The sequence below is a fragment of the Monodelphis domestica genome, chromosome 7, assembly GCF_027887165.1.
Source record: "Monodelphis domestica isolate mMonDom1 chromosome 7, mMonDom1.pri, whole genome shotgun sequence".
Taxonomy (NCBI): domain Eukaryota; kingdom Metazoa; phylum Chordata; class Mammalia; order Didelphimorphia; family Didelphidae; genus Monodelphis; species Monodelphis domestica.
The window spans coordinates 227,185,160-227,212,034 of NC_077233.1; positions in this window are offsets into that span (position 1 = coordinate 227,185,160).

Genomic DNA, 26,875 nt, shown 5'->3' on the forward strand with positions numbered 1-26,875 from the left:
GAACATTGAAACAGGAACAATTTTGCCAAGAAATTTCACATTGACTGGTTCTATGTTCAGTGTCTGGGTTGATGGATTTGAAGGGAATGATACTGAAACTCAATTTCACAACACGTCATGCTGTCGAATGCAGAGAACAAGAATTAGAATTGTAAGTGACAGAGCGAGAAGGAAGGCCTGCCCAGCAAAATTTTAAATCTTTTCCAGTACCTATGGAAGCATTGGGGGAAAGAGATGTAGAACTGCTGTTTGTGATGTAAAATCCTGGAGATTATGTCAAATAGCTTAATTGCAGTGTGACAGGCTTTACTCTGAAGAACAGAGAAAACTAATATGATGTTGGGAGTTCAAAAATTGTTATGAGATGAGAGATTACTCAAGGGAATCGGTACCCATTTTTAAAGCTGTCATTTCTGAATGACTACATTCTGACTTTGGGGTAAAGCTTAAGCCTGATTTTTAAAAAATCTTGACTCAATGAAATCTCATCATCTTTTGGAAAAGGAAATGGTAAATGAAGAAGAAAATGGCAAACCATTCTAGCATCCTTGCCAAGAAAAGCCTAAATGGGGTCACAAAGAATTAGACACAATTGAAAACAACTAAGCAATGAAAAAGATCATCTTTTGAGGTGTATACCAAGAATAATTCTCCTTGATAGCATGAAAGACAAATTCTTCTTAATACTGAATTTCAGGCAAGGATGTTGTGGAGCTCAAATAAGGAAACTGATTTAAAGCATTTTGCAAGTCTTGAGATACTATATAAATACTAGTTATCACCATCATCATTATTCATGTCTCCAATCTGGTGATGACTCCATTTCCTTCTATTACACTTCTGATGAACAAAAGCAATGTTTACAGAGCAATAGAGGAGTGTGCTGGGAAGTGTTTAACAACCAGGGTCAGAGAGGGGAAATTATACAAATATGTTTCTAAGTTTAATCTTCAAATATTAACACTTTTAAAAGTCTAGACAACCAATAAAATAATAAATCAAGCTCTGATTTACAATTATTGTCCATTTCTGAGGTATAAATGTTCACACTGAAAATTTAACAATGGACTCTACCAAGATAGAGTTTAGTACAGCATATCTTTGATTCCCCGGCTTAACCAGTATAGAAGGCTCTAGAGCATTATCTATATCACTATTTGTAGACTGCTTCACCTATGCTTTATTGGTATGGTCAAAAGAACATTGGATTTTCCATCAGAGATCCTTAATTAATTCCAGTTCTGCTACTATCTATGTAATGGGGCAAGTCACTTAATAACAGGTACCATTTATGAGCATTTTAAGATTTGCAAAGCACTTTGCAAATATTATTTCATTTTATCCTCACAACAACCCTGAGAAGTAGATGCTATATTAGCTCCAAATTTTACAGATGAGGAGACTAAGGCAGTCAAAGCTCAAGTGACTTGCCCTGAATCACACAGCTAGGAAGTACATCTAAGGCAGGTTCAAACTTGGGTCTTCCTAATTCTAGGTCCAACATTATACCCATTGTAGCACCCAGTGATTAACCTCTCTGGCTCTTAATTTTTGGTTCTTGTTCATTCATTTTTCAGTCATGTCTGACTCCTTATGTACCCATTTGGGGTTTTCTTGGCAAAGATACTGGAATGGTTTATCACTTCCTCTTCCATCTCATTTTACAGATGAGGAAAGTGAGGCAAATAGGGTGAGGAGACTTGCCTAGGGTCATAAAGGTAGTAAAGGTCTCAGGCCAGATTTGAACTCAGGAAGACTCATCTTTCTGACTCCATACCTGGAATTCTATCCATTGTGCCACCTTGCTGTCCCCTCAACAATTTCTAACTGTATGAATGAGACTAAAATGTTTAAGAACTACTACTATAATAAAAACTTGAAAAGAAAGTACCTACAGAGATCATAGGATCATAGATTTATATATGAAAGGATTTTCAAAGGCTACTTATACTTAATCTCACCCTTTCATTTACAGATGCAGAAACTGAGGCCCAGAAAGAAGTGATTTGCCTTTGATCACCCCAATAGAATGAAATAGATTTATGCATTGTAAATTGAAGGAATCAGACAAAATGATCCTTGAGGCCTTTTTACAGCTGTACATATATAATCCAAGGTTTTTTTTTTAATCTTGATCTGTTATTTCATGAGTTCCAGAAACTACTTTTTAATGAGAAAGCTCTTGACCAATTAGCATTTCAGTTCATTTTCAAGTTAGTTGCCACACTGCCTTCTCCATCTTGTTGAATCCATTGAAAAAATCACAAAAATGAATTCAGAACCAGGTATTCTGACACCAAGCCTGGTGCTCTTCTATAATACCTTGCTAGATTACCTGAGAAATTAAGCCAGGATTAGGTATCAGCATGTGATCGTTTCCCTCTTTCAGTTAACATTTGCATTCTAGAGAACTCATTAATGTCTTAAGTCAAATAAATTATTCACAATGCCAGCAATTTCAAATCCTATGGCAAAGATATTTGAAGAGTAGACCTTTGGGCAACCTTAAAAATCACATTGGGCATGCAACTGCCTTTTCCAGCTATAAAAATTGCCATTCCTGGGACAAATGTGATGATAAGATCATTAGCATAGTATATGCAACTTAGTGGGAAAGAGGGCAAAAATTATAGGATGGTAAATTTAGAGCTAGAAAGGACCTTAGAGGTCATTAAACCCAATCCCCCTCTTCTACGGAAAAGGAAACTAAGCCTCAAAGAAATAAAGTCTTTTGGGAATTATTGGAGGAATAACAAAGTTAGTAGTTATCTAAGGTAAAATTTAAATCTAGGTCTTGTTGGTTCCAAACTCAGCCCTCTGTCCACTTTACCTCATGCCTCTGCCTCAGACTGACTCTCTGTGAAACATTATCACTAGTTAATTCCTTTCACTTCCTCTTCCAGGATATTTTTGTAACCTTCTTCTATGGAGAAAGACCCTTGGCTTTAGACCTCATGCTCTAACCATGATATCTTGACTATTTCTGTGGATTCATGACCTTCATTGATTTCTAGATTTCTAACTCTGACCTTGAGACCTTCCTGGTTACCTGTTACATCCTTCAAATGGTTTCTCATATTGGATTCTTTCTTGACTCTGTTTTATTCATTCTCTCCAAGCTTGTTACTCATCCAGCAAACTCCAAAACAAAGTGTTGGGGATGGGACAGGAGCTCATTAGTGTAAGGAAGGGTGCAAGAAGGAAAGATGGAATTTTGCAAGAAGAGCTTGAATGATGGCAATGTTGGAAGCAAAGCATAATGGGAGAGGAGAGACCTGGGAAAGATCCATATGGAATTCTGGGCTTTTGAGCTGGGACCTTGACCAAGTAGGAAGTAATTTCCTTGCTGACGACGTCACCAAGAGCCATAAGGAGACTGATCTATTCAGGGTTCATAGTTTCTTCTGATATCATCAGTCTGATACCTCAAGGAACATCCCAAAAGAGGATCAAACCCTTCAAAGCGAGGGAGTCGTGGACTCACACTCAAGGAGAGTCCAGCTCCCTCCCGACACCCCCCCCTCCCGGTCCTCTTGCACCTGTCCTGTCATTTCAAAAATATGTTGGAAAATTAGTTGGGTCGGGACAGAGAAACTCAAATTGGCTGGATGGTCATTTGAGCCAGGGACCATTTTAGGGAAACAAATTAGGGACACTGAGTCCCTCCTTCCATCTCCCCTAAGTGCCCTTTATCTAAGTCATTAAACCTATACTTTGCAGTCTGATTTCTACCAAGTGTTTTAGTTTGGGAACCTTGAGAAGGTATCTGAAACTATCTTTAACAGAGAGCAATCAGAGCAATCAAAACCCTCTCCAGCTGTGGCAAAATCAAATGGGGAGGTTTGTCTCCAGATCTTCTCCCTGCCAAGGAATCTGGGATTACCCCCAGGTCTATCTTATAGGGGAGATCTTCCTTCAACTCTCCATCACCCCTTCACATCAGGGATCCCCTATTACTTGTGCAGCACCTCTCAACAGCCTCACTCAGGGAAGGTGAAAAGAGAGTAGGAGCCAACATCTAGGTTCCTATCTCTTCCGCACTGTTTCCTTCTCTACTAGCTCCCTTAGAACTCCACTAAAGTATCATCAAATATAGTGAGAAAGTACTATTATTACATTAGTTAATCCTGTAAACCTGAGGTCCTACGTTAATAAGACTTCATTCTTGCAATCATTCCCTTATTGAGTTATTCCAATAACTTTGTTTCCATCAATCTGTCAAGTTTTATGAAGTGCTTTCTATATGCCAGGCACAGTGCTAGGCATTGGGGACACAAGTACAAAAAAATGAAACAATCCCTGCTTCTAATGAGCTTCCATTCTGATAAGGGAGACAAGTACATATAAACATGTGTGGCATAAACATAAAGTTAGCAAATACACATATGCACAGACACAATAGTTAAGTTTGCAAAGTGGTTTGGAAGGGAGGACCTAGCAGAGGGGACCTCTGCATGTTAGGAGATATGATACAAAATTGTAGCATCCTAATAACCTCACAATTGGAAGTGACCTTAAAGGCCATATAGTGCAACCCCCGATCAGTGAATAGTCTCCCCAGTTTAGCTTTCATGATTCTTCTCTCAGTTCTCCTACCTGCCCTTATTTTGGTGTTGACAAATTAGCTATTCTTCTTGGCTCTATCCTGACTTTCAGGTCTTCAAAACCATGACTCTGCTGCCATGTTGTCCTGGAACTTCCTTCAACACATGGAAACTCTTTGCCCTGGAAAATCCCTGTGGCCTTCTTAACTTGGAATATCACTTCTTGAAGCCAGCCCTCCCTTCTCCTATTGGTGGGTTCTTCCCAGAGCATCCACTTGGTGGAGTTAAGGCCAACCTGCCTTCATTCTCATACTAAACTCTGTTCCTAACTTTCTGGAATATAAGCTCCTTGAGGGGCAGGGACATATTTCTTTTTTGCTTTTATGTATTCCCAATGTTTAGCATAGTACCTGGCACATATTAAGTGCTTAACAAATGTTTCCTCCTTCCTTCCTTCTTTCCTCCTTCTTTCTCTCCTTCCTTCTTCTATTCTGTCCCTTCCTTACTCCCTTCTGTCCTTTTCTTTCAGTATTCCTTCCTTCCTTCACTCTTCACTCCCTTCTTCCCTTCTTTCTTCCTTCCTTCCAGATTAATGATTTTCATTCCCTCCCTGACTAACACCCTCCTCCATTTCTTATAACTTCAATACAGATTCTCATCCTTTTGGTAATTCAATTTATTCAATCAATAACTGGCCATGAGACATCAGGTTCTCCTTTTTTCAAAACCTTTAACTCAGTTTGAAATCCTGACCTAGAGATAAATAGACTATAGACTGTTCCAAGGACCCTGAATCATCCTAGACCTACTTCTTTCCTAGATTATAAAAAGAACCATAAAGACATTCAAACCATTTGTGGGAGCTACAACCTCTGCTCCATAAGTGTCCAGCTCTGAAACAAATGCTACAAGTAGAACAGACATGAAACAATGGATATCCAGCACCATCAGTGTACCCTTGTTCAAAGAACTCACAATTCGTTCTAGGATGTGAAAGTTCGTACAACATTTCTAGGGTGGGGAAACTTGTGGAGGAGGGAAGGACATTTAAAAGAAAAACTTCCACTGAGATTATAATGGGAGAAAATACCTCTTCAAACCTAGTAGACAAATTTACATGGAAAAAAATATTCCCTGCTTTGTGCTTTAGCAAAAGGCCAAGGCTGAGAATTTGATCTTAGTTCAAAATCCTTGAAAAATATGATAAATACAAATAAAAGATTTAAGACATAGCAATTCTTTAAAACCTTGACTAATTTTTTCCAGGTTGAATAAAATTCTCCTCATATAATAATAAACCAGTAGCACACTGGTTTCCAAAGTATAGTCCTTGAAAACCTTTCAGGTGGTCTATGAGGTCAAAACTATTTTTATAATAATACTAATATTTTTTGTTTCTAATATCTTTAACACTGATAGATAGATAGATAGATAGATAGATAGATAGATAGATAGATAGATATAATTCACATAAACAAAAACTGTTTAGGATGTCGTCAATAGTTGTTTTTTTCTAATCCTTTCCTTTGGTCTTAGAATTGATACTTCAAAGGCTACCTTACCATTCCTCTGCCATAGAATTGATATTGATTCTAAGACAGAAAGCTAGTAAGAGCTAGGCAACTGGGGTTAAGTTAAGGCTTTCCCAAAGTCATACAGCTAGGATGTGTCTGAGACCCAATTTGAACCCATGTCCTCCCTACTACAGGTCTGGTCTTCTATCCACTGTGTTACCTAGCTGCCCCACTCCATACATTTATATCACTCTTTTCCCCTCTAATACATTGACATCCAGATCATTCTTCCTCTGATCTCAAAGAAAAAAGCACCTGGATCACAGTCTTCCCTTCCACCCCTACCTCTCCCTCCATACTTAGGAACTTTGGTATATATAGATGTCCCCTAGAATTCTCTAGGCTCCCAGTTCTCTGGTTTCTTTAAATCCCATGACCTACATCTTCACTCTATCTCAGCCATCCATAGGAATTCTAACTTAGATCACACCAGCAGCCAGAGGTTTGTTACCTTTATGATCTCAGACTCTGCAATGATTATTTCTCATCACAATAGTCTAGCTTTCCATTTACTATATCTCTCTGCCTCATTCCTTCTAACCCTATTCTTTCTCTATCCCTCATTTATCAGATCTCCAGTCCAGCCAACCCTCTGTTCACTTAATCCACTCCTGCTCTGACCTCAGTTAGGTGGTGCAGTGGGTACAACACTGGGCTTGGAGTCATCCTGAGTTCAAATCTGGCCATGGACACTCACTAGCTGTGTGACCCCAGACAAGTCACTTACCTGCAATTACCTACTTCTTTGCTGCTCTTCCATCGTAGAACTGATTCTAAGACGGAAGGTAGGGGTTTAAAAAAAAGATTAATTCTTCTCCTTGTGTCTGTGGCCTTTGTCATCCTGTCTCTTCCAGATCTCTTGCTTCAATAATCATCTTCTTCTTTCTCATCTTTAATAATTCCTTTAATAATTCTCCCAAATTTCAATGTACCAAGATTCTTGGAATTCTACTCACTATCCTTATTTTTTAAATTAACAAAAATCTACTTTCTCTCCCTTTTATTTCCTGTTGAAATGTTGAAAAATAAAAAGAAAGCCCTTATAACCAATATGCAGTCAAGCAAAATAATTTCCTACAATGGCCACATCCAAAAATAAATATGTCTCCATTCTGCTCCCTGAATTATCATCTCAGTAAGTGGGTAGCATGCTTCATCACTGGTCCTCTGGAATTGTCGTTGGTCATTGCATCAGTGTTCATAAGTCTTTCAGGTTTTAGAGAGTTGTGTCATTGTATGTCATTCTTCTGTTTCTGCTTTCTTCATTTTACTCACTTTATACAAGTCTTCCCAGGTCTCTCTGAAGCCATCCCTTTCAATATATTTTATGGCACACTCATTTTCCATTACATTCATTTGTTAGAATTTGCTCAGTCTTTCCTCCATTAATGGGCAACACCTTAATTTCCAGTTCTGTATCAGTACCAAAAAAATTGCTACTATAAATATTTTTGTATATGTGGCCTTTTGCTTTTAGCCCTTTGAAGCCTAGGCCTAATTGTCATATTTTGCAAAGTTATACTCTCAATTTATCAGGTTATATCTCTCATTCCTTTCACATTGAAGCTTCAAGAAAGAGTTGCCTATTTTTACTAACTTCAGTATTTCCCTGCCCACTCACTTCTCAGCTTCTTATAATAGTTTCCAATCCTCTTAAACTATACTCTTTTTGTTAAAACCCTTATCTTCTGTCTTGGAATCAGTACTGTGTATTAGTTCTAAGGCAGAAGAGTGGTAAGGGCTAGACAATGGGGGTTAAGTGACTTGCCCAGGGTCACACAGCTGAGAAGTGTCTGAGGTTATATTTGAACCCAGGACCTCCCATTTCTAAGCCTGGTTCTCAATCCACTGAGACACCCAGCTGCCCTCTTAAACTATACTCTTAACTATGAGATTCAGTGACTTTTTCTCAGTTCTTATTTCCCTCAACATTTCTGCAGCTTTGTCACTACTGACCATGCTTTCCTCCTGGATATTGATTCCCCTGCTTGCTCCTCCCTTGGCTTCAGTAGCACCACTTTCCTCATAGTTCTCCCTATAATTAAATGATATTTTTTTCTTCTCCCTTCAGTGATTCCTCATCCATTTCCCATCTTTTGAGCATGAGTATTTCTCCTGCCTCTGTCCTGGGCTCTCTTTTTGTCACTCCTCATCAGGGGATCTCAAACTAGAGCCCATGAACTTCTGTTGATACTTTGATAGCTATTTCAATATAATCAGTTTCCTTTGTAATTCTATGTATTTACCTCATCCTCATCTTCACCAAGGTGTCATCTGATAAGTCTTACTCTACAATACCTCTCTTACATAATTCTCTTCTCTAAACCCAGGAATTCACTATACTTGTTTTGTCCTTCATTGACTATCATCTGCTGTTATTTTCTTTTTGTATTTCTTTCATTTCTTTTCCCCATTTTTCTTCCACCTTTCTTATTTAATTTTTAATTCCTTTTTTATTTCTTCCGGCACCTGAGACCAATTCCTATTTTTTTCTGAAGTTTTGCATGTGGCTGCTTTGATCTCATTGTCCTCTACTGAGTCTGTTTCTTGCTCCTTGTCACCATGGAAATTCTCTATGGTTAGGAGTTTCTTTTGCTGTTTGCTCATTTTCCCAGCCTTTTTTTGCCTATGGACTGGGAGTTCTGAAAATGGCTGGTTCTGTCTCTTCTGCTGATGGCTTGCCACACTCAGCCCTTTGAGCTATTTTGCCCTAGGGCAAGGCACCTCATTATAGACTTAAAAAGCCATGTGCTATAGACTTTGGGACCTCACTGTAGGTTGGTGCTCCAGGGCTTAGGATTTCCAGGGGTGAGTGTGGGGTGCTCTGCTATTGACTTAGGCAGAATCCCCAAGTCCCAAAGTTGGCCTATGCTCAGCCTCAGAACCTGGCATAGTAGGTGGGGGGTGGTTGGTTCATACCTTCTGTGTGCAGTTTTACTTCCAATTCCCCATTACCTGTGAATATTGACTCTCTCTGATGACCTTTCAAGTTATTTTTCACAGGAGAGCTCCCTCACTCCATCTTGTTGTGGGTTTTGTGGCTCCTGTCACTTTGAGGACTACTTCAAGGTTGGTTTGAGAGGATTCTCAGAGTGATTCCAGCTTTCAGTGTTACTAAGCCACCATCTTCACTCTGCCTCACCATTGACTATCATCTGGAATATTCTAAGAGCCTCCTTATCTTTCTTCTAGTTTCTAGTCTTTCTCCTCTTCAATTAATCTCCCATGTTATTGCTGTTGGTCCTTCATTTTCAAAGAGGACCAATAACATTATGGGGTGATGTCTTGACTTGTATATAAATTGGATTTAAGTAAGGCAGAGATCCATAAAGTTGTCATTCAGAGTCATCAAAACCAGAAAAAATCTGGATCACGGGTGATGGCCTGGGTTGCAGTAATGACTTTGGCATCTTTGATGTCTCACCAAACTCTAAGCACTCCATAGGACCTATAATGCAAGTTTACAGTCTTAGAGAGATGCCTGCGGTGATTGTGACCTCCATGATCCTAGTGAAATTTGGAGAGGATAGGAAAGAAGAGAAAGGGAAAGCAAAAAAGGAGATGGAAAAGGAGAGGTGAGAAGAGGAGAGGTATGGAAAGAATAGAGGGGAAGGGAAGAAGAAGAGAAAAGAAGAGAAGGGGAAGGAGAAGAAAGGAAGGCAAAAGTTGGGAGAAAAGGGAGGAGAAAACCTTTTGAAATAAAGTAAATAAAGACATTTAGGGCAGAAATATGGAAATGATTTTCAGATAGTATAGATATTACAGTGGTAAGTGAATATACAGAAAAGTTTTATGTTTTCCTTAAAATTACACTGAAACTATGTAATGCTTGGCATATAATAACTATTTAATAAATGTTTTTAATTCATGCAAGACTATTAAATTTTTTAAAGCTACCAAGTATTCAAGTTCCATTTTTTAAAATATATGGATTTTGATTGAGTTTTCTAGTTTTCAGCTATATATCTGGCATTATATAGACTCTGGGATGTGGGCCAAAGATACAGATACTGTTCCCCTGAAACATCTAGTGCCTGCCAACACCAGGGCCAGAAGAATGAAGGACAAGAATCCAATCTAGGACCTGAATATAAAAGCTAGTCTTGTTGTGTGGCTGAACAGGCCAATTTGTACTAAGCAAAGACATTTTACCCAGATATGTAGCCTCTCCAACACAGAAAGAGAAGTGGAGGTTAGCCAAGTTTATATATGATTTAATGCACATCTTTTAGCAATCTACTTTAAGAAAACTAAAGAATTCAAGTCCAAAAATTAATAATATAAACTTCATTAAGTAAGAGTATAAACAAACACAAATACATGTCCTTAAAAATAAGTTTTTAAAAAATCCAGGTGAAAAGGGGGCAAAAGCACAAAGGGGAGTTGGAAATGCTTTATTTTTACTAGCTATTCTTATAGGAGATGGAATATCTTATAGGAGATGTACCAAGAATAAAATATTTAAAAGCCTTTTTTCCTACTTCATCTTTTACAAGTCTCTGTTTCCTAGGCTATCATGGTTAATTGGGAATATGGTTAATTCAAAATTGAGGTTAATATAAAAGGAATTTCTGTTAAGTGAATTAGATATGTGACAGGTATAGGTTGCAGGTATACTTGTTGAGTGACATTAGATGTGCTGAAATAAAAATAGCTTACATTCATGCCATATCCAGCTTTCTACAAGTCAATAGAAAGGCATACTGATATTTTATTAGATCATTAACTGGCCAATGAGGGATATAGATATGGAAATTGATAAAGACATAGATATGGATGTAGATACAAATACAAATAGATATGGATATAGATACAGCTTTAGCTATAAATGTGTATATGTGTATCCCATATAATTGGTTGGTTATTGTCCTTTATACCAGAAGAGGACCAAAATAACATCACTGGTGCTATCTTATAACTTGCATATAAAGGGGATTTAAGTGAGGCAGAGCTGCACAAATTGACCTTCCTCTCTCTTCCAGAGTCTCTCTTCCAGAGTCTTCCAGAGTCATTGAAGTTCAGTGGCAAGACACAAGTCAAGATGACTGGTGATGGCTTGAGATCCAGTGGATTAACTTGGCTTCTTCAATGTCTGACTAAGTTCTAAGAACTGCACAGCACCTACTTTAACCTCCTTCATGATCATTGGAACAAGTAATTCTCATCTACCCCCTTCTGCCAGGGGAAGTCCATATATCTCACCGATCTCCCATATCTATGTGTGTATAGACAGAAAGATAGATACATGTATCTATCTATTTGGATAATTAATGACCTAACTAAATGTCATTCCGCTTTTCTGTAGACTTATAGAAAGATGGAAATGACCTGAATGTGAGCTATCTATATGCATGTGTGTGTGTATATATAAATATATACACACATATATGTTAAAAATTAATTGTGGTTGGACTGATAATATATTATTAATTAGGTGGTCCCAGGGATTTAACTTCTAAATCCCAAAATAAATTTCTAAAGTAAATGGAATTTATGGTAGTTTATTTACAATAGAAGGAAGATATTAAAGAATGAGAGAGAGAGAGAGAGAGAGAACTCTGACTTGTTCTGATACCAATTAGAATTTCTAAGCCCTAGCCAGGGGAAGAGAGTCTCAAGAAGTTGGGCCTTTCTTGGAGTCTTCATAACTCCAGAAAGGCAGGGTCACTAAGTTCAGCTTTTCACTCGCCAATGGAGACAGTCTTTTTTAAAAAATTAAATTAAATTTATTTATTTATTTATTTAGGCTATTTAGAACATTATTTCTTGGTTACAATAATCATATTATTTCCCTGCCTCCCCTCCCCCACCCTTCCCATAGCCAACGCACAATTTCATTGGGTATTACATGTGTCCTTGATCAAAACCTATTTCCATATTGTTGGTGTTTCCATTAGAACGTTCTTTTAGAGGCTATATCCCCAGCCATATCCCCTCAACCCATGTATTCAAGCAGTTCTTTTTCTTCTGTGTTTCTACTCCCAAGGTTTTTTCTCTGAATGTGGATAGAGTTTTTCCTCGTAGATCCTTCCAAGTTGTTCAGGATCACTGCATTGCCACTAATGGAGAAGTCCATTACATTCAATTGTACCACAGTCTCTGTGTACAATGTTCTTCTGGTTCTGCTATTTTCACTCTGCATCAATTCCTGGAGCTCATTCCAGTTCACATGAAATTCCTCCACTTTATTATTCCTTTGAGCACAATAGTATTCCATCACCAACATATACCACAATTTGTTCAGCCATTCTCCAATTGAAGGGCATCCCCTCATTTTCAAACTTTTGCCACCATAAAGAGCGTAACTATCAATATTCTTGTACAAGTCTTTTTCCTTATTATCTCTTTGGGGTACAAACCCAGCAGTGCTATGGCTGGATCAAAGGGTAGACAGTCTTTTATCGCCCTTTGGGCATAGTTCCAAATTGCCCTCCAGAACGGTTGGATCAATTCACAACTCCACCAGCAATACATTAATGTCTCAACAGAGACAGTCATAAAGAAGTCTGGGTATCTACCTTCTGGTCGCTCCCCTGAGTCAGTGACCAAATCTCCAAATGAATGTCTGTCTGTCTTCCCTCCAGCACCGAGTGACTGATCCTTCACTCCAAGCCCAGTGACTGACTGTTTTTCTTCACTCTTTGTTTCCTCTATTTAAAGACCTTTTTCTCTTGTGTCACCTCCCCTAAATTTTCATGTCTACCAATCACAGCAGATACTTTTCTCCAGGACTGCCCATTCTTCTTTGGTTATATTTTCTCCAGGACTGTCCATTCTTTAGTTCTCATCTTCTCTGGTTAGATTTTTTCCAGGATTGCCCACTCGTCTATTGTTCTAAAATAAATAATACAGTTAATAAACAATAATAAAACAAATAAAATATATTAATATTTTATTAATATAATATTAATATATAATTTATATATACATTTATTTTTATAATTTTTAATATTTATATTATATTGTATATACATTGTACATATGATATAATTACTATATCATATATAATTAATTAATAATATGATATTAATATAATAAATAAATAAAAGTAATAAAGAAAAATTAATAAAATAATAAAGAAAATGATCTCTGTTTCCAATTATTAATGTATCAAAATGACCAAATAAAATAATGTTTAAAAAAAAAAGGATTGCCCACTCGTTAGTTTTCACCTTCTCTTGTTAGATTTTATCTTTTTGGATGACTTAACACCTCTTTTGTTAAGTTCACCTTTTGTAGTTACTTAACACCTTTTTATGGTTAAAATCTAAAAACAGATTGTAGCATACAATTCTAGCTTCACTATAAAGGAAGAGCTAAGTATCTTCATTGTTACAATCAGGAGATAGCTAAATCCAATCTTCACATATATAAACATTTTTTCTACCACTGAGTGCTATATTCTTAAGCCAAATGGACAAGTGGTTTCATAAGAGTGCATTTTCGTGCATGCACTGGCCTTTCCCAAAGGCTTTGATGCCCTGATTGGCTTCTGTGACCATAGTTGTGTAGACTACCACATCTCCCCAATCTTGGGTTCCTGCTGCTGCTAGACTGATTCATTTCGAATCTAAGGGTATATAAAAAGAAAAATGTATCTCTGTATTATGAGATCTGTAGGCATCTCCATATAGCTCCACCTCTATCTCCATTTGCCTGGAAAATCTCTATCCTTCTGTAGACTAATTAATTCATAAAACTCAGAAACTGCCTTTGAAGGAGCCCCAGAATTTATTAAAACATGGTAAACTTAAAAAAATTAAAAAGCTCTCTCCTCAGGCAAATGTGTGCCTTGGTACCTTGTCTCTGTATGTATTCCTCCATTTTATTGAAGTAGATAACTTAGAACCTTGTGAGTTTTGAAAGACCAGAAGATCCAACCACCTAAGGTCCAGGAAAACCTAGTTCAAATTTTGCTGCCAGGCAAGGGCCATAGTAAGGATTCATCAGGCAACAATGTTCAATTTGGATATGAACTTGGTGGAACTGACGCCATTTTAAAACTTTCTAAAGTCTGAATCTATTATCCCTGGAAACTAAAATTTTACCAGAAAGAGTGCTTTCTTTCAGTGTTGGGGGAAATGGAGGAGGTGGGGAGAGTAATATTATTGCTCTTCTTTCTATTTCTTTAAAATAAATCATTTTATAAAAGCTGGTGGGGAAATGGAATTAGATTTTCAAACTCAGTATTTTACTTTTAAATAAAACCTTCTTCCCAGTGACTAAATTCTCATGGCCATTATCAGATTAAGTCCTGATTAATTTCTTCCTCTGGACGCTCATCTGTCACCTAACCCACTGGCCCCATTTCTGCTTCAGGGCCTTTGCCTTATCACCCTCCACTCTCTGAGATCTAACCTAACACTGCCTTTGATCAGCAGTCCCATGGTATCAGCAGTACCAACTTCAGCAACTTCAGGCAGCAAGGGACCAGCAAAGACCTCCTGCCTACTAAAATGTCTCAGTCTCCCATCTCTGCTCTTGGCCAGCTGGGAAGAGTGGAATACCTGACTGACAGTCCCACCCAAAGCACTAAATCCAGAAGAAAACTGAAAGTGAAAGGGCTCTTTGCATGCCTGAACTCAAAATCTCTTCCTACCTCCACACCTTTCACAATCTCATCCCCTATTGAAAGCTGCCCTCAAACAATTGTTGCAGATCCTACTATAGATTTGTTTGTTTGTTTGTTTTTTGCAGCAACAGCAACAGCTATGCCTTGGATTTACTTCATATCAATAGCTTTTAGTTAGTATTACTTTAAATTGGCTTGAATTCCATAACAAAAGATAATATAAGTATGAAAACACTTCGAAAACAAAAAAACAGGGGGCAGCCGGGTAGCTCAGTGGAGAGAGAGCCAGGCCAAGAGATGGAAGGTCCTGGGTTCAAATGTGTTCCCAGATAATTCCTGGCTGTGTGACTCTGGGCAAAACATTTAACCTTGATTAGCCCTTATTGTTTGCCTTGGAACCAAAACACAGTTCTGATTCTAAGACAGAAGGAGAAAGAAAGAAAGAAAGAAAGAAAGAAAGAAAGAAAGAAAGAAAGAAAGAAAGAAAGAAAGAAAGAAAGAAAGAAAGAAAGAAAGAAAGAAAGAAAGAAAGAAAGAAAGAAAGAAAGAAAGAAAGAAAGAAAGAAAGAAAGAAAGAAAGAAAGAAAGAGAAATTAAAGAATAAATAGAAAATTAGTTTATATAAATCTAAATCTTAAATAACTCCTAAATAAATAATAACTATATTATATATATATGTATATATAATATATATAATATAATAAATAAAAAAAATAAAAAAAATAACTCCTAAAAAAAACTCCTAAATAAATCTGATGTTCAAATCACAGCAAAACTATCACTATAGATCAAAACCAAAGCTAAAATATACTTGGAGTTTGGGTGTTTCTTTTATTAAAACATTTATTTTTTAAATTGTGAGTTCAAAATTCATTCCATCCCATCAAACTCTTCTGCATTCATTGAGAAGGCAAGCAATACAAAACAGTTAGCCATATTGCAAAAAAAAATAAAAAACAAAAAAAGTAATAAAAAGCAAGAAATATAACACAAGTAAAAATAAAAGGATTTTTCAGTCTGTACTCAGAGTTCATCAGATCCTCTCTGGAGGTGAAGAGCATTTTTCATCATGGGTCCTTTGGAATTAATTAGGATCATTATATGGATAAGAGGAGCCACATCTTTCATAGTTGATTATCATTCCAATATTGCTGTTACTGTATATGATGGTCTCTTGGTTTCACTCATGAAGTATATTTTATTAGGTTTTGACTTGAATAAAAGCTTTTTTGTGGTTATGGAAATACATGGATTAGTCTTAAACATCTGACCCAAATATTTCTGTTTCTGTCCTATTATGGTTCTGTTTTGTTTGTTTGTTTTTTTAATTTTTTTAAAACCCTTACCTTCCACCTTAGAATCAATACTACATATTGGTTCCAAGGCAAAAGAGCAGTAAGGGCTAAACAAAAGGGTTAAGTGACTTGCCCAGGGTCACACAGCCAGGAAGTATCTGGGTCCAGATTTGAACCTAGGACCTCCTGTCTCTAGGCTTGGCTTTCAATCCACTGAGCCATCTAGCTGCCCATCCCCTTTATGGTTCTTATAATTTTTACCTTTAGGATAGGACCTTCCTTTGGGATAAGACATTGGAAGAAATATTATCTGAGTAGGAAATAATACAAGAATTTACCAATCATTGACACCTGGCCTTGCTTTAGTATATTAGAATATAAGAATAGGACATTAGACTAGCTACAAAGAATATGGCCCTAAGGGAATGGGACTTAAGGCACATTTCTAGGGAAGAACAGGATTGAGTAGAGGATAAGAAGGGAATGAAAAGTTTAAAATGGGAATCACCACTTCAGCCTCCTGGACTAGTGCCCAAAGTGCTTTTGGGGAAACGTGATTCTCTGTTTGCTCTTCCTTCAGCCCTTGTCCTACCTTTCATCTTTCCTGGATTGTGTGGGTCTCAGATCCAGAAAACTACTGTGAACTTCCTGGAGAGCTATTTATGCCTATGTGGAATTCAGAGCAGGCAAAAACCTCAAAAGGCACTTTTCATTCAGAGGGAAACTTTGCTTCATCCTAGATTTAGGTGACTACCTTGAAACTTGTACAATTTATTAAAGCACAATCTTATAATCACTCAACGTTTTTATATTTAGGAGATAAATCTTATCCAATTTTAATACCTTCTGCCATTCTCTACCCCCCCCCCCCACAGGAAGAACATATTTCTTGTGAGAACCTTGTGGAGTAGGGGAGGATTAATGAGTACCATTTTTTTCAAAGTCTCCAATATTAGTCACTTTTCTTTAGTGCTTAACAACACCCACAGCCAGCAGAATTGAAGAATTCTCTGTCTTGCTCTGTTGTAGAAATGACCCTGGGTTCGCAAAGGTTTTGACAACAGACCATAAGCCCCAGGAAATCCTACCAAATACTGAAATGAAGTTGACATGAACCCAATAAAAGATTGTATATCTGTTGTCTGAAGGCCAGTTTGACTCAGTCTGGTTGGGCTTAATACCACAGGAGGAGCCACCATGGGGATGAATATTTTTGGACAGCAATTTGTTAAAGGCTCCACTATATATTTCTAATTCTTTTTTTTTAATTCAGAGTATGCCCCTTTGGCATGTACCTAATAGCTTATTCCCCTTAAATTTCCTATCTGAAAAGTAGCTTCAATGTTTGAAGGCCTCTTCTCCTTTCTACTCATTTTTAATATCAACAGTATCATTCTTGGAGAGTGACTAGGTAGCTGAATGGATAGAAAGCTGGGTCTAGAACCAGGAAGAACTGAGTTCAAATGTAGCCTCAGACACTAGCTATGTGACCCTAGGCATGGCACTTCATCTTATTTCCCTCAGTTTCCTCATCTGTAAAATGAGCTGGAGAAGGAAATGGCAAACCACTCCAGTGTCTTTACCAAGCAAACTGCAGAGGGGTCATGAAGAGCCAGACATGATGGAAAAGTGACTGAACAACAACCTCATCCCTGGATGGGATTGCAACTTACAGCTGCTGATCAACAGTTGATGACCAAAATTGGTTGCCTAAGGGTTCTGGGAAGAGAAAAGCAGAAGACAAGAGAATCATATGACTGTTTGGGTAGAACTAGAAAATGAGGCAGATAAATCTGGCATCAAATAAATTAACTAGAGCACTTCCAGTAGATAACTAAGGGTTTCCCCCAAACAATAGGTTCCCCCTACTGTCCTTGCCAAGTCCATGGGGCTCCATTCTATTTTCTGTATTCAACCCAGCTTAAAAATGGAAGAGATAAAGATGAAATTGGCTTATAGTCAGATCTGAATTCCTCCTAGAAAATTTATTGAAATATATTTTATCTTAACAAGACCAAAAGCCAGGGACAAAAGGCAAGGAACTAGAGGAGCAGGGTTGAACTTGGTGGGATTTCCTGAATTCCTCTGCCCCTGGCACTCCACCTTGTGCCACAAGGAGGGACTTTACCTGCCTCTTTGACAGTGTGTGTACAATGTTCTTCAGTAGTTCTACATTCTACATGGTATAGTAGACATTTTTCTTTCAAGAGAACATATAAAATAAGATGGTAGAGGAGGAAAACAAAGTTAAAGTGGAAAAGTTTTGCTTAAAACATAATCTTATACATTAATAGTAACGTGAAATTTAAGTTTGTTCTTTATTGTAACTGCAGCTCTAGTTAGCTCTGAAGAAGGCGGTGGGGGGGCGGGGAAATATGCCAGTGTTTTGGAAATGATTTCGTTATAAAATCTCTCTCTAGGGATATCGAAAACCCTCAAAAGCATATTTAGCATCTTAAAGTATATTCCCTTCCCTTAGTCCGGGGAAGTCATTTGCATACGGATAGAAGAACGTCCAATTAAATTAGACCAGTGGTGATGCTAGCCAAGTATTTCAGCCCTAAGGGTTGCTTTCATACAACAAAGTAGCTGTCCTTCTTGCCTTTCCATTTTTGTGTTTGGTTTGCTAGGAACAAAAGAGATTGGGGGGATGCTTTCTGCTCTAGCAGCTATTACAGCTTTCATGGTCAGGGGGTTAAAGCATGCACACCCACCCAAGGCTGAGATCAGAGAGATTAGAAAAGGACTAGGGAAACATGGAATGGTGTAGAAGCATGATTATCATGGCCAGGGTTGAAGCAGCTAACTCACCTGCTGCTTCCACCATAGTCTGTGCCCTTCTCTGCTTTGAAGAAAAATATATTGGGAACAGACTGATATTTTAAAAAACTTTTCCCTCAGAGGGAGTTGAAAAAGGGGACTGATGGGCCTGTCTTTCTCCTCCTCTACCTTTCTAGAGGAGGAGACAAATTGAACAGTAATTTAAACCAAAGTTTCTCTACTTAAAGTTCATTTATAAGTTCTGTTAAATAAAATTTTATTTGGAGTGACGTAAAGTATCACTCTACTTTTTCCAATAAATATTGATCATGTATCAGCCTGCTAATTCATTACTTGCAAATGGGTTGTTTAAAAAAGAGTAAGAGTTTGTGAAAGATGAGGGAGAAAGGAAGAAAGACAGACAGAGACAGGGAGGCAGAGGGGGGAGGGGACAGACAGGAAAAAGACAGAGAATGAAAACATTTTATTTATTAGAATTTCTTCTCAACTGAAGGGTCCAGAAATATATGAGAAAATCATTAATTTTGTCATTTTTATAAACTTTCAAAAGTAAAGTATTGGAACTAGTTCTCTTCTAATAAAAAACAAACTTAAAACAGTAGTGACTGTCTGGTAGGGGATGGCTTGTTGGATCATGTTGCTTTTGCCATTGTTCCCCTCTCAGTATGGGCAGAGAAATCCCTCTATAAGGATAGTTCCAACAAAAACATTGAGAATAAATCACATATTGTGGGAAAAGAAAGCAAGGGTTAAACTAGCAAAGGTAGGGGCTAGGGGAGAGGAAATGTGTTTCCCTTCCTACCCTGAAGTAGTAATCCATGTGAGTTTTTTTCACCTTCTCCCAAATAAACCATCAAACCTCCAAGACACTTGGCTAAACAATTTTATATACTTTGGTCATATCTTCTTTAAGACTTCATTTTTCTGTACAAAGAAGTTCCAGAAGTTGTCTAGTCTATTTTCTAATAATATTATTTACAATTAGAAGTGCTATTTCCCCTCAGATAAGAGGTTTAGCTCTTTGAGGTTACGGATTGTTTTCATTTTATGGATTGTATCCTCAGAACTTAATACAGCCCTTCCCAAGCTGGCCCTTTTCTAATTTTTCATACTTCTTACACTTTACTCCCCTCTATATAGTAGTCTATGATAGGACAATACCTCAAACATCACACTTCATCTCTTGACCTCTTGCATTTTTATTGACAGATAAGTCAAGTAATTCAAAATTTTTCTAATTTTTAAATAATTTTACTCTAATTTACTGTAATTTCTTTCCTATATATGAAATTACATTTTAAATACAAATATATATATATAACAGATATTATCATTTTACTTTCAAATAAAAGCTTTCATCCTATCTCTACTTATGTACAGATGTTCAAATCTGGTCTCAGATACTAGTTGTGTGACCCTGGGCAAGTGTGACAGAGGCTGGCACTAAAGAAAAAGTGCCAGGCTGAAGAGTGTATGAAACTGATCACCTTGAAAGGGGAGGGGCCCCAAAGGGATTGGAATCTGGAGGAGGAGAAGACTCAGGTTGGGAGAGGAGTTGCTTTCTCAGGCTCTCAGTCTTGAGAAGTTGAAGACAGAAGGTGGGAAAAAGACTTTCTCCTGAGGGTTGCTCACTTTTTCCTGTCTGTGACTGGAAATTTTTCCACCCAACATTTCCCGATTGAAAAGACTATTGAAGAGGAAACCTGAGAAAGACATTTTAAAATCTCTGTCCAACTTTACTTCAGCTCCTGTTGCCCTGAGTCTGAACTGCAGCCAAGGGGCCAAACCCAGGGTGAGTCAACCTGACTTTTTCTCAGGGGGCTCAGGTTGCCAAGGCCTGAAGTCCCCCCAAATTTGAGGAGGGAGGGGAAAGTGTTTAGATAGAGCCAGGGACCACCTTTTCCCCACTTCCCTTTCCCATTCTTTCCATGCTAGTTATTCTTTGTATTACCTTGATTGAGTTGACATTAAAAGTTATCTGTTCCCCAAGCTGTGAACAAGTGTGAGTAAACAGATCAAGGGGAGTCCCTTTGATTTCAAGTAGTGGAGGGGGGACAAGAGAGACAAGAGTGAATCTGGGAGAGCAACCTTAGCTAAGGAGGGAAGGCAGAAGGGGGAAAATCTTCAAAAACCCCTCTCCTCTCTCTGAGCTAACCCCAAACATTAGCTGACTCCCTGAACCCCACTTTGAGAAGGAAGGTTCTCTGCTCTTTTCTCCTCTCAAAACTGAAAGACCTTAACCCCTCAACTATAGCAAGTCACTTAATCCTGTTTGCCTTAGTTTCCTCCTTTGTAAAATGAATTGAAGAAGGAAATGACAAACCACTTTTGCCAAGATAATCTCAAATGGGGTCATAAAGAGTCAGAAGTTACTGAAAGGACTAAACAACAACTACAATTGATGCAGATTGGTCCTAGAAGGTATTGATCAATTCCCATCCTTTTCTAATGTTAGTAAAAGTCTGAGACAGAATTCAAATTCATGTCTTTGTGACTCCAAATCTAACACTCTACACACTGCAACACCTACCTGCTTCTAACTACAGATCTAAACTATGACTCCCTTAAAAAGAAATATTTTGCTTAATTCGGACCTTTTTTGACAATGAAAAGTTTGCTTTAGATAATATACATTTTCTTTATTTTTAGTGGATCTTTTAAAATTTTCTTTCCTTTTAACTTTCTTTTTCACATTCTACATATAACACACTAAGAATGGTCAGCAGTTTTCTTGGGATTAGTTATTTCTGAACATCATGAAACTTTTTTACTGTATTTTAATGCTAGCAGAACATCTCATTTTTTTTAATGGGATGATTGACTTTGCATAGAACATTGCATTTAGTAGGCACTTATTAAATATTTAAACAAGTGGATTATCTTGTATTATTTTTGTAAGAATAGAATTGAGTAAATCAATCAAATTACCTCCATCCCATTGAAAATAAGTGACAAAATGCTAAACCCCAGAACCTTGGAAATTTAATCCCTAATTTATAGATAGGGCCACTGAGGGCACACTAATCTGTAAGAAAATGAGAATATGAATATCAGTTTTCTTTTTGTCTGTAATTCTTAGAAAAATTGTTTAATATAAGTTCTCATCAATGTCTTTTTCAATGTGAGAGTAGACTTATCCTGTAGCTTTGACATTATTTCCAAAACCTAGCATAAGGTTTAGTACATGATAGAGATTTAATAAATTCTTCCTTCCTTCTTTTTTCTTTCTTTGTTTCTTTCTGCTCACAAATGGATCATCCATGTATGGAGGAATTGAAAAAGATCTTTATAGGTCCTTCCTCCCACCATATCTTAAAATCTTAAATATTATACTTCTGATATGAAGGCTATCATCCAGACTCTGCAAAGCACTTCTGGTAGAACATAAACTCCTTGAGAGCAGCTGTTTTTTTTTTTTTCATCACTATCTAGCACAGAAACTTGCACAGAATCAGCACTTGATGAATGTTTAAATTAAATTGTGTCCTAGTGGCAGAGTATAGTAAGACCTTGTCTTACAAGAACTCAACATACATGAATTCAAATATACATGATTGACAAAAAAGACAGAAAAATGTGAAAATAAAAATTTTAATGACAAACAAAATTCTCACCATTTTCCCAAGACTCATAAAGTCTTGCAGCATCCAGTCTAACAATACTCACCACATTGGAGCAGTGCTTCCTTTGTTTCACATCGATTGACTTTTGTTTAATCTGCATTATTCACATGTTTATTTACCTTATTTATTTTTTTAAATATTTTATAGGTATGCTTTATACTTATTAAATAATGGGGTTCATTATTATGTATTATTTTCAACTTACTCAAATAATCTTAGTCATGTAAAATGAGGTGCTACTGCTCTCCATTTCTCAAGGTAACCCATTACATTCCTTGAAAATTTAAACAAAATAACCAACATCACCATATTTTGTAGCATACTACAAACTTTTTTGAGTCCTTAGAATTCCTCCCTTGACAAATACTGAGGAAACATGGCACTGGAAGAGAAAACAATTAACTGACTTCTTGTCAGGGGACCTGTGCAGAGTTCGTCATACCTCAGTCTCTCATTTTATTTGGTACTTTAAGCAAGTTATTTTATTTCCCTGGTCCTTACTTCTCCAAAAAAAGTCTTTTCTTTTTCATATTTAGATTTCTTTGATGACAACCTTTCTTCTTTTTGTAACTTCTTGTTTGAAAATAGATGGCCATCAAAGAGGGAAGTGGCTAAACAAATTGTGGCACAAGAATACAATTGAACATTACTGAACTTTAAGAAATACTGAGCATGAAGGATGCAAAGAATTTTGGAAAGAATTACATGAACTGATGCAAAGTGAAGTAACCAGGGCCAGGAAAAAAATATACATGATTACTACTAAAATGCTCTTTCTAAAAATGGGAAGAACAATAAAACAGTTGAAAATGAATGATGAAAAATTACAAAGGCTTAGCTTGACTACAAAGAAGAGATATGAAAATAGGTTTTGTTTTCTTGCAGAATTCAGAGGCCTTTGACATAAAATGTCAGATTTTTTCAATGTTCTTATTTATTATCCTAATTCTTTTCTTTTATTCCTCCTTTGAAAAAAATGCTTTATTATAAAGAATGGTTCTCTTGGAGAGGAGTTGGGGATACAGAGTGATATAAAAATGAAAAATATCAATAAATTCTATTTTCCCTGAAATAATGAAAAAATACTTGTTTATAATATCTTACAACCTGATCACATCCACCATGAATCTTTCTATTAGCCTTTGGGTGACTCTAAATTTCAATTCTTTGGAGACTGTAGGAAGTGTTCCACATTTCATGACTCACAGCTATACAAGAACGTCGAGATGATATTTTAAACTGCTGACACTAATGAGCAGAATAAAATATATAAATGACAATTAAAAAGAAATACATTGTTCTTCACATTCAAAGATGGATCTTTTGAGCCATCATTAATAGAGTACTTTGATCTATTTTTCTAGTGGTGATAATGGGCTATACTGAGCCATCCAGATTTGTTTGTTGATTTCCCTTGCAATCAAGCACAATGATTTGCTCATAGTAGGCATTTCATTGGGGGGAAAGGGGAAAACACATTTATTAACTACCTCTTATGTGCCAGGCACTGAGCTAAGTACTTTATAAATAATCTGTTATTTGATCCTCACAACAACCTGGGGATATAGGTGCTATTATGAGCACCATTTTACAATTAAGGAAGCTGAGGCAGACAGAAGTTAAGTGACTTTCCTAGAATCACACAGCTGGTAAGTAATAAATCCTTATTGAGTTGAATTAATTAATGGCATATATTTCAAAGGCAAATAACTGACTGGGGCCAAAGAAGATAATACGCGTCTGTAAAGCAGAATGACCCTGACTTACCCACAGAGAGATCCCATTCATCCCCATGAAACTGACCAGTTGAGTAATCTGGCCCAGAAGCATGAGAATTCAGTCAGTTGGGGGCAGTTAGGTGACTCGCTGGTTAGAGAGTCAGGGCTAGAAATGGGAGGTCCTAAGTTCCAATTTGGCCTCAGACACTTCCTAGACAAGTCACTTAACCCTAATTACCTCTACTTGTAACTGATATTTGGTATCAATTCTAAAACAGAGGGTAAGAGTTTTTTTAAGTATTTAGTCATCTGATCAATAAGCATTTTTTGAGTACTTACTATATGCCAAGCACTACAGCTCTATAAATACAAATGCAAACAAAAAGAAGACAGTCCCTCTGGTCCAGAAGTTTATATTCTAATCAATCCACAAAAGGAAGTCTGTGAAGTTCGGAGAGGGGTGAGACAAGGCTGTTCTGATTTTCCTCCTTAAATGGAGGCTCCATTCAATTAGAGGCCAAGGCTACAGGGGCAGAAGGTCCATCTGAGGTGGTTGCAAAGATGGAATGATCTTCTGGATAGATGTTTTGGGGGTCTGGAGAAAAAGTCTAGAATGTAGCCATCAGAGCCCAAAGACCTCAGAGGCACAAGTCAATGTTCTATGGGGAACAGAAGAAGAAGAATTATCAAGTGAAGATGGCATGGCTCAGAGATGCCTGGGGAGTGGGGTACTGCTATGCAGGAGGGAGAAGGACAGTATGCAACTCTTTCTTTTCCCTCCTCCCTGCTGGACAAGGGCCCCTTCCCAGGTCTTTCCTATCTATTTCCACAGAATTGTGTAGAAGGTAGGAAGAACAAAGAATTGTATAGAAAGTAGGAAGTCTCATGTTTTAGAGACCTAAAATGAGTGTGAAACTTTCCTTTCCTAGGACACAAAATCATCTAACCATCTTGGCCCTGATCAGAATAATGTTTGAGAGCTCATCCATTTTTTGTCTCTGGTCTCTGTAAACCCAAATATTTCATTGTCTGTTTTCTCCTAAGAGGATTACAATTATTATTGTTTTATAATTATGTTATATCAATATTAATAATATTTTATTATGTTATAATAATATAAGATTATTATAATCCTCTCCTAAGAAGAGGATTATAACTTATTAGGGCTGAGCAAGTTAATTATTAATCACTATTTATGTACTTTGAGATGCTACTGAATTATAAAATGTTACTTACTGGTCCCAGACTATTAATATACAAGTTGTGCTTTCAGAGTTCCTTGTAAAGGTTGGAAACTTCCAGTCCTGTCAAATGTGTGTAAATGACCTTGACTTTCTCCTATAGTCCTTCCTCTTTTAATGTCTCTGTGCATTGTTCTGTGACTGACATAATCAGACCTGGTATTATCTCTCAAGCAATATGGCATTTTGAAATACCCAGGCATCAGGTGGCTTGAGATAATGTTAGGAAAACACAATAGGCTTCCTCTCATGTTCTAATGAAGGCTACAAAAGAAACAAATTATAGAGACTTTCTATAGAACCTTTTGGTAAGTGCAGGGGGTGGGAGAAGTCTATCTAGAAGGCAGTAAGGGCCTTTTTTGAGAGGAGCTACTGTTATCAGCCAGCTCTCAAATCAAGATTGAATTACACACATGAGAGAAATCACTTCTCCATGTGAGTTTAGGTAAAACATTTTGAGCAAAAATTAGAACTAGATAGTAAATGGTTCCGTGTATGTTTTACCTTTGGCTAAGAAACCCACAATGAAAATTTGATCCTTTGTTTCTAACTTTTTGCTAAGTTGATATTTTAAAAATTGAATGGAAATTTCTTGAGGACAAGGATATATGTTTTTAAAATAAAATGGAAATTCATGAAGGGTGGGGACTAATTTTTTATGCCTAGCATCTAGCACAAGTGCCTGGTTAAGCATAATAAGAATTTAATAAATGTTTGTTGAATGAATAAATAAATAAAATGCTATTATTTAACCTCTTCATAGCTCTTTGACAACTACAATTAGCATAAATGTTCCTTAATCACTAATTTCCATTAGGCCCTCTGAGATTAATTAATGTAGAATATATATTTTTATAAATGGGGAAATTGAGGTAGACAGTTGTTACATCTGGTTTCATAATATTGGGGGTTTATGCAAAATTATTTGAAAACAGAGACACAAATTATACTTTTTAGGCTTCCATCTGTATATTTAAAAAATAAGTATATGAAAAGTTTAAACTAGATGGTCTCTGAGTTTCCTTCCAGATCTATTATATTCCATTTTTGATAGATTTGTTATAGTGAAAAGATTTCTTCTACAACTAGCCTTATCCATAATTTGTTTTTTTGTGTGGCATAATCTTAATTCATTTAATCTGTCCCCAGTAGCTATGAAAATTATGAAACATTTATCATTAGCCTGAATTTGTGAAATGAGTCAGAGATTAATATTTTCCCATTTAATGCAATAAAGTGTGTAGTTAAAAGTTAGCAAAATTAATAAGTGGAAAAAAAATAGCCTCCCTTTCTAGGCTGTAAGGGAAATAGCCTCGATTATGAAGCAGCATGTTCTGATCTTTGTAGGTTCCCATCCATTTCAGATGGGTCTAAATTAGTTTGTGAATAGTGTGAAAAAGAAAATCATTGATTGTCTCACTAGCTGTCTGGAAAAGAGATCTACTCTCACTTGTCTGCATTTGATTGAAACCCAAGTGAAGGACTGATGTCCACATACCCTGCAGAACCAGGATTAAAGACCAAGAA